This window comes from Ruditapes philippinarum, unplaced genomic scaffold (genome assembly GCF_026571515.1).
Source record: "Ruditapes philippinarum isolate M1 unplaced genomic scaffold, ASM2657151v2 ctg134_1_1_1_1, whole genome shotgun sequence".
Taxonomy (NCBI): domain Eukaryota; kingdom Metazoa; phylum Mollusca; class Bivalvia; order Venerida; family Veneridae; genus Ruditapes; species Ruditapes philippinarum.
The window spans coordinates 933,208-949,948 of NW_026852258.1; the positions used below are offsets into that span (position 1 = coordinate 933,208).

The following is a 16,741-nucleotide window of genomic DNA, read 5'->3' on the forward strand; positions in this document are numbered from 1 at the left end:
CATACGCTGTCTACACCAAACTTTATGATTCCATCGTGTGGCCCGTGATAAACTACGGTGCAGCGGTTTGGGGTGACCGGTCTTTCGCATGTGTTAATGCCGTCCATAATAAAGCCTTGAGGTTCTTTTTGGGTGTTGGTAAATATACACCTAACGCAGGTGAGATGGCCTGGCAACCACCAGTTGTTCGCCAATGGAAATATATATTTACTTTTGGGCTCGTTTAAGTAATACAAACTCGTCCAGGCTGAATAAGAGAATTGCTCTTTGGGCTCATGGTAAAGCAAACAATAATTGTAAAACTTGGTATTTTCGTGTTAAGTCGAAATTGTTTGAATGTAGACTCAGCCATTTTTATGACATTTCTCACTATGTATCAAAACATGCTATTGATGATAGTGCTATATGTTTTTTTGATGGATAAATATGTATGTGACTGGAAACAGCTTATCAATAGATCTGTAGGTAGTTCAGGTAGAGGAAGAAATAAACTAAGAACATATGGTACTTTTAAGAAAGATTATAGTGTTGAGAATTAGTGCACCATGATTATGCCACCTTTACACATATCTGCCTTCTGTAAATTTCGCTGTGGGGTTGCTCCCATTAGACTAGAAACTGGAAGATATGAAAACTTAAGTGAACAAAACCGTACTTGTCCATTTTGTGTTAATAACGTTGAATCAGAATCGCATGTTATCTTACAGTGTTCACTTTATGATAATTACAGACGAAACTTATTTCATAAGGCGGCAGCCGTCGATTCAGAATTTTATAACAAGTCAGATAATGATAAACTTGTGTTTCTTTTTACAAATACCTCCTTAATTAGAATATGTGCCAAAACCTGTTTCGATATTCTTAATAGACGTAAATCTTATCTTTGTAAATAATATTATGGTAGATTATTATTATAATTTTTATTTTTTTAATGACATAAGTGCTCCTCTTTTAACTACAAAGTCGTACTGTTTTATTCTTAACTATTCTAACATAGAGCATAGTTTTATCATGTAAATAGTCATAATTATAAAATGCTATATATATTTATGTACTTTTTAAATTTGTAGTCTCCTGTAATTCTGTATAGAATGGTTATATACATGTTCTTAAGATATATTTAATGTTGTATTATATTGTACCATGTATATAAATGAGACTTTAATAAATAAATAAATAAATTGTATATGGTAAGCGATATATCAAATAAATATAAAAATCAAATTTGTCTCGTAATTCAGGTTGAAATTTGACACCATATAGCTTAATGAGCAAAACATTGCTTTGTAAATATTTGATTTGATAACACAAGTAAAACACTTATATTTTCATTGAAGTATGTGTTATATATACAAATGAAAAACATTTTTGTTATGGTACACTTACACTTTCGATAACGATACAATATTTTCATCTTATGTTTCAGTATATATAGATAAATGTTAATGCATTTGTAATGCATTTTAAAGGCCTCATAGGCTGACATGCAATGTCGTGCACAATGATCGCAAAATAATTTTTGGTATGTGTAAAATGTCCTTGAAAAATGAAAATCTCTTTTTTTCACACAAGTTTTTCAAATAAAGTATCAATTTCAAGGTTTTACAATTAAATTAACGATATTGTACGCATTTAAAACTTAGGATAACATTTAAATAATAACCCTTATATAGACATTTCTATGGTATAAACTAAGGTCAAGCTTACCTTATTAAGCTTTTTTATCCAAATGATAAAGCATTTAATATTCCAAAGAAAGATATATAAAGTTTATATATATGCCATTTACCACCTTTATCTTTAGATATCGCATTTAATAGGCATAACTTTTTTTAACGAAGGTTAAACAAATAGTAACTTTGTTCACACAACCTGCCATAAATCTTTTGCAAAGATTCAAATATACACCCACTCAATATTTATTTCCTCTGCACATTTTTCTAATGTTATGATTATTATCCATTTGCAATTGACCCAATGACATGCATAAAAACAGTTAAAAATCGTAATATATCCGCCTTAAAATATTTGCAGAGTTTTAATTAAGTATTAATGCAACAAACAATATTATAAAAGGATGCAGACAAATATGTTATATATGTTTATTTTCGCTTATCGTTAAGGGTTACGGTTTTAAAATTAACAAAAAATCTGAAAAGGCTGAACATTTTTTTTTTAAATATAAACATGTTAACTTACCTACAACTTTATTTGCTATAAAAACCTATAACTGTATAAAACATTTATGCAACGTGTTTTTAATGCTATCTTAAATTGATAAAAAAAACCTTAATCGTGTTTTATATCATACGAAGAACAAAAGTAAAGTTATATGTTATAGAAATGTACAAAAAACCAAACAAGCCCTCTTTAGCAATACCTCTTATCTTAGATATGATACAGACAGTTTTAAGAAAAGAAAAACATACAGAATACTTGCTTATGTATGGTGGCTGATTTGTGCCATTCGTGTTTTCGTCCCGCGACCCCGCCAAGCGAAAAGTCGATAATTAACAAGTTAAAACGGCGGGATCGCGGGACGAAAACACGCTGATTAGCGGGTGCGCGGGACGAGATTTAAGAAATAAAACGGCTGGGGCGCGGAGCGAAAACACGCTGATAAGCGCCCCCGCTAATTAGCGTGTTTTCGCTCTGTGCTCCCGCCATTTTAACTTGTTAATTATCGACTTTTCGCTTGGCGGAGTCGCGGGACGAAACCACGCTAATTAGCGGGGCGCGCGGCGAAGTTCCATTTATTAATGAAATTAATTAATTTATCAGGCGGATGGACCCTCATTAAACATATACTACACACACATTACGTGTAATTATGAAGCTGTTTGACCTACAAATTGAATTCTTGAATGTAGTATTTTAAAAACAGTTTATAGCCAATGAACGTTGTACTGTTTTAAGGGTACTATCTTCAGTTTGAAATTAAAATATGGCCATTAACAAACCTTGCTTTACATATTTTACATAATTAACACAAGTTCACCAGTTAATTATTGAGTCCATACAATAAATATATTATGTATAGAACCTGATTTATTTTACCATCAATGAACTATCCTGTATCCTTGAAAAGATGAAAAGAAGTTAAGTTATTATAATATATACTGGTAAATATGTATTGAAATACAAAGTCTGGTTCAAAATTGCAACATTCAATAATCATCAATTACTGTAACATCAAAAACAGTATTCTTTTGATTTTATATTAAAAACCTGATCAAAAGAATGTATAAGTTATCTTGCTTATTACATATTAAACACGTGTAACATCACTTTTGCTGCTAACTTAGCTGCATCAATTTACTATTTATCTACTTCATCATAAAGTCATATCGGCATAATTTATCATGCACATCTTGTGATTAAGTCATTAATACGAATGAATATTACAAGATTTCTGACTTCCCTATATCCAATGATCAAAGAAACTTTCTCTTTTATTCAAAATATATTTTATAGAAATATATATAACGAAAACAAAAACACCAGATACTTTATTTCAAATATTTTTAAACACAAATTTCTTAATAAAACAGCTCGAAGAGTCAAAAACATTTAATATAGGTTTGATAAATTTAAACAAATTTCTAGCTTTGTTCATTCCCTATAATAAAAATTATATTATCATTTTGGATTTTGGATTTGTATTTGGTTTATTTAAAATTTCTCCACAATTGGAAGTTTTTGTCCATTTCATCTCTGAGCTTTGTCTTATATAAAATTGTGTACTTTTATTAATTGAACAAAAATAATAAATGTTCTATGCATGTAGATGAAAATTGTAAGCTGTCGCTTCAGATTTAAATTAAATGATAGTATAAATCATTTTATGTTTAAATATTTCATCATTTACTTCATAATAAAAATCTCAACTCAAAGATACCTTAAATGAAAATCTAAAGAGATACGCTTATTTATGAATGAATATATATTTTTTTCTATCTCCATATGGATCACATTGTTTATGACTTTTATAACTGTTAAAAGATATATGTCTGTAACCTGCTACAAACATTTTCATGATCTATGAGCTGTTGTCGTCTTAACAATGCATGTATGATTGATCCTGATCATTCATCAAGGAAAGTGCAAATTCAGCATTGTTCAAATATCAAATGTTACATTATCATAATGAGATATTGCACTGATGACTGCATTAAATTCAACAACATATCTAAAAAGCTAAAATAGTAGAATGCTAGAATTCCAAAATGCCTACGGTTTGAATGCTTGCAAACTTGTGGTCCGGCACTTCTTATATTTATTTATATCATGATTTTGTTGTTTCAAGTAATACAATAAAAGCAAATAGAAATAGCCAGAAATGAAACAATAAACGGTAAATTATATTTATCCAAAAAATTATTTGTTTGTGATATGAAGAAAATACGTTTTGTTGAGTCGCAAAAGCTACACAGTAATGTGACAAAGAAAATTAAGTCTGTAAATTAAAAGGAGCTAGATACATCCCATATACTTTAAAGGAGAGCGGTGGCCTAGTGGTTAAGGTATCTGGAGATCCAGAGATCATGGGTTCGAGTCCTTCTCGGGTCATGACTATGTTTCTTCATATGACACCAGTAGTGGTTGGTTGTTCCAGGAAGCGGACTCGAAAGTGATTAATATAAGTTGTAAGAACTTCTTTCGCAATCGAGCTTAAATAAATATGTTTTTAACCTTCAAAGTAAAATTTATGTATGCTTCATATAGCTTAAAACAACTTCATATTTTGTATGAGACACGTTTTAGCAACATTTATTTAGATAATAAAAATATCTATTAGAATTGTTTATATGGTGTATTTTAAAGATGAATTATTATGCATTAGAAACAACTATATAATGAAGATAATAATTCAGCAACTAAGAAGCAGGTGCGTTGTAACTGTAATTATAAATAGAGATTTAAGGACAGCTCAGTGTCAGATGTTCGCTGTGAAAGCAAAGGAGTATTTGTTTCTGTTTAACCCTCATACAATGTATGTAAATCATATATGCTTAATGTTTCTTAATGTTATATAAATCAAACGCTATATTATTCAAATTGCACTGTAATAATATTATGCATTCGCCGTATTCTATTTTATTTAACAATGAATATATAACTCATACTGAGGGTAAATAGAACAAATATCTTTAATTAAAGTTACGTAATGTTAAATATTTCATTAAAGTGAATTAGTTTATTATTGAAAATATGTAACACAATAATTACGCTTATAGTATTAAACCAGGAAAGTGTTTGATTGGGTTCTACGTCACACCAACAAAGTATAGGATATATAGCGACGTTCCCACTTTACTGGTAAAGGAAGACCTAAACCAGGAAAGTATTATACATATATATAGATATTATTGGCAATTGTAAGATATATTACCCTATATCAAATAATTTATATTTATATAGCAGATAAATATAGGTTTGAACAAATTTTTATTATTTCAACAAATAAATGCTCATATGAAAATATGAAAGTACTTTGTCATCAACATTTTTAAAGCAATGTTTTGAAAGAATACATAATGTATTGTGTTTTTATCAATATTTGAAATACTTATGAAATATGTGCCCATTGTAGACCAATCCACTTTAAGTATACCGGAATACATAAGGGTGTGTGTGATTTTGAATGAGCATGGTTTTCCCACAGCTATCCTTTACTGTACGAGTATTACCTGCTACTTAATGTTATTTACATAGCAAGAAAGACTAGTTGTTATGCTTTGTTTGGAGATGACGTAATAGCGCTTTTAATAATCAAAATGTCCGACAACAAGGTTGCTTTGCCTTAACAAACACATGTGAACATTTATATATACATTTATATATACGGGTATCATTGTTTGTTAAATTCAATTACAAGTTTTATATAGTTTGTTATCTGCGTTAAAGGATGTTTAATTAGAAATTACTTTTTTCAAGTTGTAGTACGAGACACATTAACCACTGTGTATATCTTTTTTTCCTAATTTTCAAACCGGAAGATAAACAGAATAAACGAGACAATATTTGGTTTATTTCTTTTCTTTTCAGAAAAAAGTATAAAATCTAACAGATAACAAAAACATTCATCTCCTTTCATTCCACTTATAGTGCATGTAAAACACATCGCAAAAGCATGGGATGAAGAGCAGAATTTCGTTAGTTTGGATGTTTTTTATTCGTAAATTGCTATGTAATAAAATTAATACAGCTTATCTTACCTCTGCCTATTCAAAACGATGTTTGTCACGAGTTTAGTTTTTTTCCATTCTTTATGTAAAATTTACGACTGACATGTTATTACAATATAAAATTCGACAGTGCTTTATAACAAGATAGGGAAATACATGTATGACTTGTGAATACATAAAATAAAATGATCTTACAACAATATGTTGTCATTTACTGTTTATATTATACAATTATGTGGACGGTTCTTCTTAAAGTTAGATATTTTTTTTAACAAAAAAAAAACTGTTGTGGGTGAAACAATTCAATAGATTTTAAATGCGCAATTATACTTAACCCCCCCCCCCCAAAAAAAAAAAAAAAAAAACAACAACATAAGAAATGCAATTAAATTACCAATTGCTGAAAACAAAAAAGGGAAGGCTAAGGTATTGGTAAGGGAAGAATGCTAAGGTATTGGTAAATATCTGTTTTTTCCTAATTTTCAAACCGGAAGATAAACAGAATAAACGAGACATTATTTGGTTTATTAATTTCTTTTCAGAAAAAAAGTATAGAATCAAACAGATAACAAGAACACATTCATCGCCATTCATTCCAATTATAGTGCATGTAAAACACATCGCAAAAAGCATGGGATGAAGAGCAGAATTTCGTCAGTTTGGATGATTTTTATTCGTAAATTGCTATGTATTAAAATTAATACAGCTTATATTGCCTCTGCCTATTCAAAACGATATTTGTCAGGTGTTTAGTTTAGTTACCATTCTTAATTGTAATATTTACGAATTACATGTCTATTACAATATAAAATTCGACATTGCTTTTTAACAAGATAGGGAAATACATGTATGACTTGTAAATACTGAAAATAAAATGATCTTACAACAAAATGTTGTCATTACCTGTTTATATTATACAATTAGGTTGACGTTTTTAAAGTTAGATATTTTTTATTAACAAAAAAAAACTGTTGTGGGTGAAACAATTCAATAGATTTTAAATGCGCAATTATACTTACCCCCCCCCCCAAAAAAAAAAACAACAAAAAAAAAACAACAACAACATAAGAAATGCAATTAAATTACCAATTGCTGAAAACAAAAAAGGGAAGAATGCTAAGGTATTGGTAAATTGAAAATAATATACTTTTCAAAGCTAGAAAACAATTGGCAAAACAGAAATAAAGAAAGTTGTAATGTAGAAAGAAAATTTATAATGTGTTATGAAGTCTGTGTTTCACGGACAGTTGTTGTCAAAACACAAAATTAAGAAGCATGTTTAAGTATACAAAATTCAAGTATGAATTCAAAAATTCTTGTTCTTTTAAATTTTTCTTTGCTTAAAACGCTTTCTATTGTGTGTGTGATTGTACATCGTAGATTTTTATCTTATTGAATGTAAATTAACGGTAGGCATACCTTCTTATAGAAATGCTAGTATTTTCGCAATCAATTTTCATTTTTCACGATGCTATTACAAAAACGTACCCTTCTTACATCAAAAGCATGCTGTTAGAGAAATGTAGCTAATATGAAAACCTCATGGTTTATCATTGTTTAGGAATTATAATTATTGATATGAGATTTATCTACAATACAAATTTGCAAGATTTTACAACTGCAAATAGATTGCACAGATGAGTATCATAAAATTAGAACAAATGAAGAAATATTATGATACAAAAGTATTCAAGTGATTTGATATAAATGTCACCAACTCATGCTATACCTTAAAAACAATAATTGACAGATTGGATGAAAGGAATTGTTCAGAAATTACAAACCATTAACGCACTGCTCGCAATTCTGATTTAAAAGTTCATTCGAGTTTTTTGGTTGCATTGACCAAGTTGTCTTTCAGATGTCTTCTTTGCTATAATTGTGGATATAATCATATAGAAACAAAAGCTTTTTCCAAATTACAGCTAAAGTTATTACCTATGTTATGCACTTACTATGCTCTGTAAATATGTTGTGTATTATATTTTGCATTGTCATTACCTATAAGTATCATGTACTTTTGGACTAAAGTTTCACACTGTATACAAGTCAATGCTTGAAAAATTGTTCTCAAGACCATCGAATAATATAAAGATTTGTGATAGAAACATCACACAGAACATTAACATTAATTTCTTGACATTTTGAATTATTTGGTATAACACGATTGTTTCATTTACATTATATTTAATGCTATAAACAAACATTCTTATCCATTACATAGCTGTTATTCTTCTAGAAACAGTACAGTGGCAAAATTCTTCAAGTATAATACATTCAAAAAGACTATTATTATGATGCCTAAAGGTCTTAAATATAAAGCATGGAACCTGTCACAAGACTGTTAACATAATCGTCATCTACCTAAGAATCTTAAAAAAACGCCTTATCATTTTGTGTGTGTGTTTAAAAAAAAATGTTTTATCATAATTTTATATTCTATCATAATAACAGACATAAGAAAGTCAGTATTACAGAGCCATAACACGCATCAAGTGTAACAACATACTGTTTAAAAGTAATATATATCTTTTATATTTAATTTACCAATGATCAATAAGACAAAAGTAATCAATATTTTCATAATTTATTAATTTATGATTTATCATTGAGACTATTTCAAAATTGTTGATTTAACAAATTAACTTTGCTTAAGTATCCGTCAACCTAATCTCCCTCCCACTCGATCTGTCAAAACTTAAATTCAAGTTTGACATTGTGCAGACCACAATCTACACATCTCATAGCATGTCTTGTATATAGAACATGTAATGATTGATTTATGTCTACTGCTATCATAGCTGAGGAATTTCAAACTGTAGTCACCGATGTTATCTGTGATGTAATCATTGCATATTTGATTGTAGTATTCACAGATTTATCATACATTCGTCAGCAGTTGAGTAATGCAGATCTTTTTTGTCATATATACGATATAAAATACTTTTGTGAATATGGTGCCTTATTTCATACCTTTTTTCATCACTTGGACTTTTCTCATAATCGCCCAACTCGACAATATAGAAAATGTTGCAGAATGAGATTGAGTAATACACTTGTTCATGAATAGCAAAAGTAAATGCATGCTATCTTCAACGCTCCTGTAAAATATACAGTTTACAGGAGACCGCTCGTAAACCCTTAAACTGAATGTAATTGTGAAATGTCATAGTAAAATGTGTTATCTTCAGCAACCTCCTTTTCATTCATTCCCCCCTTGCCAACATTGAATAAATACCTTACTAGAGGCATATTTTTATTTTCGTTAACTAATTGATGTTACATTGCTTCATTTTTTACTCATTCTCTGTATGGCCGACAGCTAAACATGAAACGTTCACATTTTCACGAGCATTTTACAATTATACTTTAAACGTTAGCTTCACATCATTGCACGTATATCAAGTTATCTTATATATATTATAAATATGTTTTTTTATGTATCTACATGTATTTGTAAAAGGGGTAATGCCGAAGTTTTAGATTTAATATAGTTATTACTAAAACAATGGCTAACAACAAGATATAGATAGATCATTTCCCCAATATTTGGACGAGAACTGATACAGACACGCATAGTATTTAAAACAGTATACAAATATAGATCTATCAATGATACATTAATTGCTTTTTCTGTCTTTAGGGAACTGTAACAATACCCAGCATGGATACATAAATATTGTACATAACAATTCAACATCCCAGAGACTCATAATTGGTCAGATAAACAATAAAAAAGTACAAGCTTCTGTCCATGCTCCCTTGCACCGGCTTCGGCAGTTAAGTTGTATTCAACGTTTATATATGACAATGATGAATTTTTGAATATAGAAACATCTACAAAAGTGTGCAGAAGGCGGTGGTTTGCATAAAGATAATAGATAAAAATAGAAATAAAGAATCCCTAAAGAAGCCTAACACGGCAAAATTGAAAATGTTGCAGTCTCGGTTTGATTGAGTATATTCATGAACGGTAGTGGTAGTGCAAGATACTGCCCACGCCCCTAGCACCGGCTTAATAGGAATTCAATATCTAACATGAACTGGTAAAATTTTGAATTTGATTTTTTTTCTATAAAACCTGCATGTCACAAAAAGACTTCAAAAGCAGGTTAAATAATTATGTGTTTTATAGATTATTTATATTATTGCCTAGAAAGTTTGTAATCGTAGCTGACAGAGTATACTGTATCCGACTTCAAACTCATTGTCAAGGTCAATTCAAGGACAATGTCAAATGATTGTCAAGTAATTTCAAAAGAAGGTTGGGTCATTTATCACATTTTCATTAACATTAAATCTTATGCATAGTAGAGCATCTGCCTTCATTTAAATTTTGGCAAAACCTACATTATATATCTAAAGAAATGTAAATAATGTCTTATTTACATTTCGTATGCTAAAATAATAAATGATCCCTCTTACTTATACAACAATGCAACTGACAGTAAATTCTTAATAATAATGATATAATGGACAAGGCAACCGCCGAATAAGCTCAAGATTTATAGCATTTCCTTTTAATACATTCGTCACCATATATACAATTATAAATTGCGAAAAATCTAAAAACTTACGAGGTTGAAATTGTTTTCATACATTTTCCAAAGAGACTAGTTCTCTTAGACAATGACCGACTTTTCACAGGTTCCAGTTTCCTATTTACTGCGTTTGTAGGTAAAATATTCTTCAACAGAAGTCTTTAATTTTTCAATGACAGTCAAATGCCATTTTCCCATACATAAGTAAAAAATAAACAATGATAGATTCAAGATTTACAAAATCAACATTTAAAATGTATAACTTAATATTCTTCTGGATGCTAAGAATATTAAATGTCTGTATATTTATCTCAATGTTAATCGGTTATTTTATTCCTAATTTATGTTCGGCATTAAAACGAGGTCAGAGCTATGCATTCTTAAACATTTGATATCATTTTTATTACTATCAAATCGCATGCATGTAATGACAGGAACACGAATTATATGCTCACTTATATCATCGTCCTATCATTCAAACATAATCATATTTCAGACATTTGATAGCATGTATTGCAAATACGCTTATGATTTATAACCTTTCCTATTATTATATTCGTCGACATTTGCATAATTATAAATTGCGAACTTTTTTTAAACTTATTGTGATTTTTTATACGGACACTTGCTTATCGGAAGAAATGTATATATATATAGTCTTATGTTGATTGTTCATATCATTGTTCATGATTATTTAGGCGAGTCTATTGGTTTTGACCTTGTATTTCTTAATTAATGACGTTTATAGAAGTTTAATAATTTAATTTTGTAACTATTTACAATTTGTGCAGCCCAAATGTAGATTTAACTGAAATACATAAATAGAATAGATAAAAAGTACGTACGGAATTGTTCATGAGTCATAAAGACGTTTCTTTAGGTCAAACGCTTTACTGAAATTGCCATATAATGCTAAGTTGGTAATTATTTAAAAAGACAAAAAGTAAACGCAAAATTAATTCATACAGTATACGATATGCCTTATTTGTGTTTTTAAATATATCAATTTATTGTTTGTCATAGCAGAAAGTTCCATTGTCAGATCATTCAATTTTCAAGATTTCACTGCTGAGGTCACACCAAATGTAATAACAAAACTTTTAATAAAGATATTCGATTTTCTTGTATGAATAAATAAAAAATTCTTCTGCTGTAATGAATAAATTTATAACGCAGATGCTTGGTATTTTCCGTTTATTATAATAATACAATATAATGTAATGCAAAACCTGTTGATATATTCTCATTACTCATCTAACTACGTAGAAAATATCTCATATCTGTACACTGAAATAAACTATCTACAGTTTATATAATACCAAATTCTTGTTTTGTAACACGTAACGCTCATTAAAGTCTTAACTAAACAAATATTTGAATAACCTTTTTTATAACAAACGAAACAAATAAATCTTTTAGATTTTAAATCCTTGTTTCTTTATACTTGAAACATTGTATAAAAAGAAATAAAATGTTTTCAGACGTTGGTATTAAAGAAATTTATTTCAAATAGACGCTTAGTTCTAGATAAAGACTTACAATGTGTATAATATAATCGTTCTAAGTCTATTAAAAGATAAATGCCTGGTGGATACTTTTCATATTTGTATAAAGATTAAAGTGACAGTTGTAACATAAATATATACAGTCATATAAAATTGATAAAATTGAACCAAGAGAGTTCAAGGATTCCTGTGCAAATAGCCTTGTACTGAAATATAGGTTCAAAATATGGCAAACAAGATCAACAAGGAAAACGTTCAATGAAACCTCCACACGACCCAAAAACAAGAACCAGTGGCAAGGAGCCCAGGAAAAACCAAATATTGCATATGTCTAGCATGATGATACTAAATACCCTATCGAAATGTACCATATGATCAATTACTTATGTTTTGAAATTTTGTGTCTGTCCGCCCTAATATAATTGCCTTCACTGTCCAAATCAAAATTCCATTGGTACATTATTATGCATGTGAAACATAGACAAATTTAATGTACTGTCTCCTAAAATACTTTTAGAAGTATTTCTATAGAGTTGAGAATTTAAATTGCAATATGTAAAACGCATGGGATTAGATAATGAAATATGATTTCGACACATTTTCCTAAGATGTTATCTTATTAAAATGTATAGATCTAAAGCAAGAATAAACAATGTGATTTCTGGTCAAGCACCAAACTACTTAAAATGTCAATGAAATATTATATTTTTAATTAAAACGGTACTCTAGTTTGTTGATAAATGAATGAAATAAATAAATTAGCAAATAGATTTCTTCTAATCTCTGTATATACTTGGTGCCCTTTTCTTTAAAATGAGTTAGCATCAGGCAAATTCTTACAATTTGTACTCGTCTCAATTATCTGTCTGGTGCTACTGGATTGAACAAACACTAGCTTTGCTTACACCGAAGTAGACAAAATAAGATAAGCTGAAAGCTTATGGCATTGTAATAATTCGCTAAACATTTACACAAAGGTAAATAAAATGGTTTTCTTAAAACAGAAGATTTACAATAAAGACCTGAATCTTTTCTGTCATTAGTGAGATTTAACATAACACTGTAAAAAACATGACCTTCACATATTTGAGTGTCAGTAGCTTAATGGTTGATACAGTTTATCATCGCCTAAGGAATTATCAAGAAATGTCACTGATATATATATGATGCAACATTGTAACATTCATATATTCACCATCAATTTTAACATAGGAAATATGTCAGGAATGAAATCGGAGATCGATGAAAAATATTACTTAAAAATGTAATCTTTTGCAGACTTTAAACAATAATTTCAACGACGTATTTAATGGTCAATATAATATTTGAGAAAGTTACTACGTTTTTAAGAAATAGCTGTTCATCATATGTCTTGAACTTTGGCGATAATTTAACCTATAGTGTCTACATAATATATTTATATTGATTTTTGCTAACCTTTTTACTGCAGAAATTATTCATAATTGCAGACATATGTTCTAAAGAATTACATTTACGTTTGTGTTATGCCTTGTTTCAAATCCTAGCTACATATGTGACAGGGTTACAAAATGTGCAGTCTGAAGGGTTTAAAACCCGGGACATTGGGAACACCGTACCGCGGTTCTACGGCCGCCTACCCATTTTTCTCCGCTAATTTGTGAGCATTTCTAGACCGTGACATACCACTATATATTGAAATTCGTACTAAATTTTCTAAAAGGTAAAGGAAAGAATGTGAAATGGGCTCCGAGATGTGTGCCATCACTGTCTTTGCAAAATATCACAGGGCGAGAAAAATGCGCTGCCTGACCGAGACTCGAACCCGGGACCCTCGAAACTCAGGACTAAATTAATAAACTATTTACACATCCTCCCTTAATAAGTGAACAGCACAAGAGCGTGACAATTATATTATGTCAAGTTTTATAATTACAAGCTTTAGGTACAAAAAATAAAAATGTGTCAACCAATAATGACAACACATGCGCGACAAACAAGCCTTTGAGCCTATCGTGATTAAAGAAGTATATATTATTTGATTTATATGTATTTTGTTTTATTGCGGCGTTACATGTTAGAGTTCACCATAAATTTAGCTTATATTTCTATTATTATACACACGCAGATGCAAGGTTATATCAAGCTCATAGCAAATCAGATTTTGGACCATTCCTAATATTTAGTTATTGGTGGTACAACCTTTAAATCTCTGTGATATTCAAGACAAGTTTGATAAACTGTAGAGTAAAAGGCTCACAAGACAAGCAACTACTTGACTTCACAATGATTGAACATTCTTCTATAAACAACAGTATAAAGATTAAATAAAACTACTGTTGTTTCTATTGCTTCCGAGGGATCAACACTTCCAAAAAATTAAAATAAAAGACACTAAATAATTGACATGTGAAAAAAGCCACATATGATGTTTGCTCATAATCTATTTATAGTACGATATGATACCGACCAAATAGCAAGGTAACCGAAAGAGTTTCCTGGCATGATAAGATTTCAAGCCAAGAGTGCTGAGATCAAATTATATGTATCAATGTTAAAATGGTCAATCAAATCAGGAAAAAATGTACAAAGATAAAAAAGTTGTATGAGAAGCAGTAATGTGTAATTATCAAAATTTAAAAATAATCAAAGAAATATATTTAGATGAAATACAGTCGGTCAGTATTTCATTACAGGCACTGCGTAAATGAAAGTTATATATACAAAAAATCACAATAAAATAACACATTTACCATGGAGACTTTTTAAGTGTAAGAAAAACGTATAAGGAGGATACTCCTTCAAATTGTCACCATCAAATACTATTTAACTGATTTAACTGAAAGCCTTAACCGTTTTACATAGCTGATTAATGTTGCAAAACCTGCATTAGTGCATATCTACATACACCCTGTAGCACAAAGTGGCACGTAATAATATTTCACCAAACTAATATTGTGTTATACACCTGTTACAAAACAATCACACAAATGGTCAAGATAAAAATGAACAACCACTGTTTATGCTATTGCTTTTTAGTCACTATTTGTGTTTTTCTTTGAGATAAAATATAATCGAAACTTCTATATTGAAGAACAGAATATAACCTTAAAAGAAAAAATGATACTGTCAATTCTTAATCTAAGAATAATATTTCAGCGTTATGCTACTAGCTGAAAATAGAAATACTCATAAATCTTACCAGATCAAACGTTTCTATCCAATTTATATTGAACGAACGTACTTGTTTACATCCAATTACTACTGATATACAAAGAGGAAAGTATGTTGTTGAACAATTTGCTTTAAAATAAATATCACTTTAACTAGTATTTGTTACAAAAACATACTAAGTAGCTTACATATTAAATCACTTATTTTAGAAACAAATATTATAATGCACTTCCCGTAATCTGATATCAACTACGTGTACAAATAAAATCAAACACCTAGTAATTACTAGAGTTTACAAGTTATCAAACTTCTTGCCTTACGATAGATTACAAAAGACGTAGGCAGACACGTTATGTCAGATTATCCTGAATGTTTCCATATGTTAACTTTACAACAAATGATGTTTATTATAACATATTAGGGAAGACCTTGATTATTAATCGGACTGAAGATAAAAAAGTAGTGATATTAGGATACAAGAATATTATATTCAGATAAACATATACGAGAAAAGAAATATACTTTTTAGTGTTATAACTTGTTTCATATTTTGATACAATCTCATTTTGTAATAATTATTTTTTGTCACATGCTATTCAGATCTAAAGTTTAGGGTTTTATTTACTACGTGTATTTACAAAATGCGTTTAAAACAGTTTTTTATTACTTATATACGGGATATTGCATCACATATTATAATCAATCACGGAAGTTGAATGAGAACAAGGAGGGTCAAAAAACTGTTTAAGTACCAACATATTAAGTACCATTCCACGTGGAAAAAGGACATATTTTCCGAGATTTCATAAAGTGTATTTTTTTCTTGTCAAATATCGCCTGGTCATATAATAAATACAACATGCTATTAATATTTATGTGGTTTTAATTGAATTACAAGTATTATTGTCATATCTACTTCAGGTTAAGTGTTGTATCAAAATACAAACTCCCATGTTTACACATTTGAGAAACGCCTTATTTATTTTAATTATTCCACATTGAGTCTTGCAAATAAATTGAATCGATGGAATGTTAATAAACTCAAACACCACTCATAGCAAAGATCATGTGATAAAAATATACTAACTGACGGAAGGGAGCCGTCACGAAGTGGTGTCTTTAAAACTAGCACAATTTTATGCATACTGGTACATACAATCAATAGAAAATATGAAATATTATCGTTCAGTATCTTTAAACATAACGATTTCAAATAACTTGTAATAATTTGTTGTATAAAGAGGAAATGAAAATATGTATCCAGGATATAAATTATTCTTGAGAAAAATATGATCAAAATGGTTTATACACAATTGTAAACATGTATTTCGTTCGTAAAATGAAACGGTACATT

General features: G+C 29.4%; 1 protein-coding gene across 1 annotated transcript in view; it reads right to left on the bottom strand.

Annotated features, from left to right (window-relative positions):
* The window catches only part of LOC132754851 (matrilin-2-like), a 79,798-nt gene extending 64,241 nt beyond the window's left edge, over positions 1-15,557 (bottom strand). Inside the window, exon 1 of the mRNA XM_060745584.1 lies at positions 15,416-15,557. The gene's annotated coding sequence lies outside the window, so the exon portion shown is untranslated. The remainder of the gene's footprint in view (positions 1-15,415) is intronic.
* Between the last annotated feature and the right edge of the window lie 1,184 nt (positions 15,558-16,741).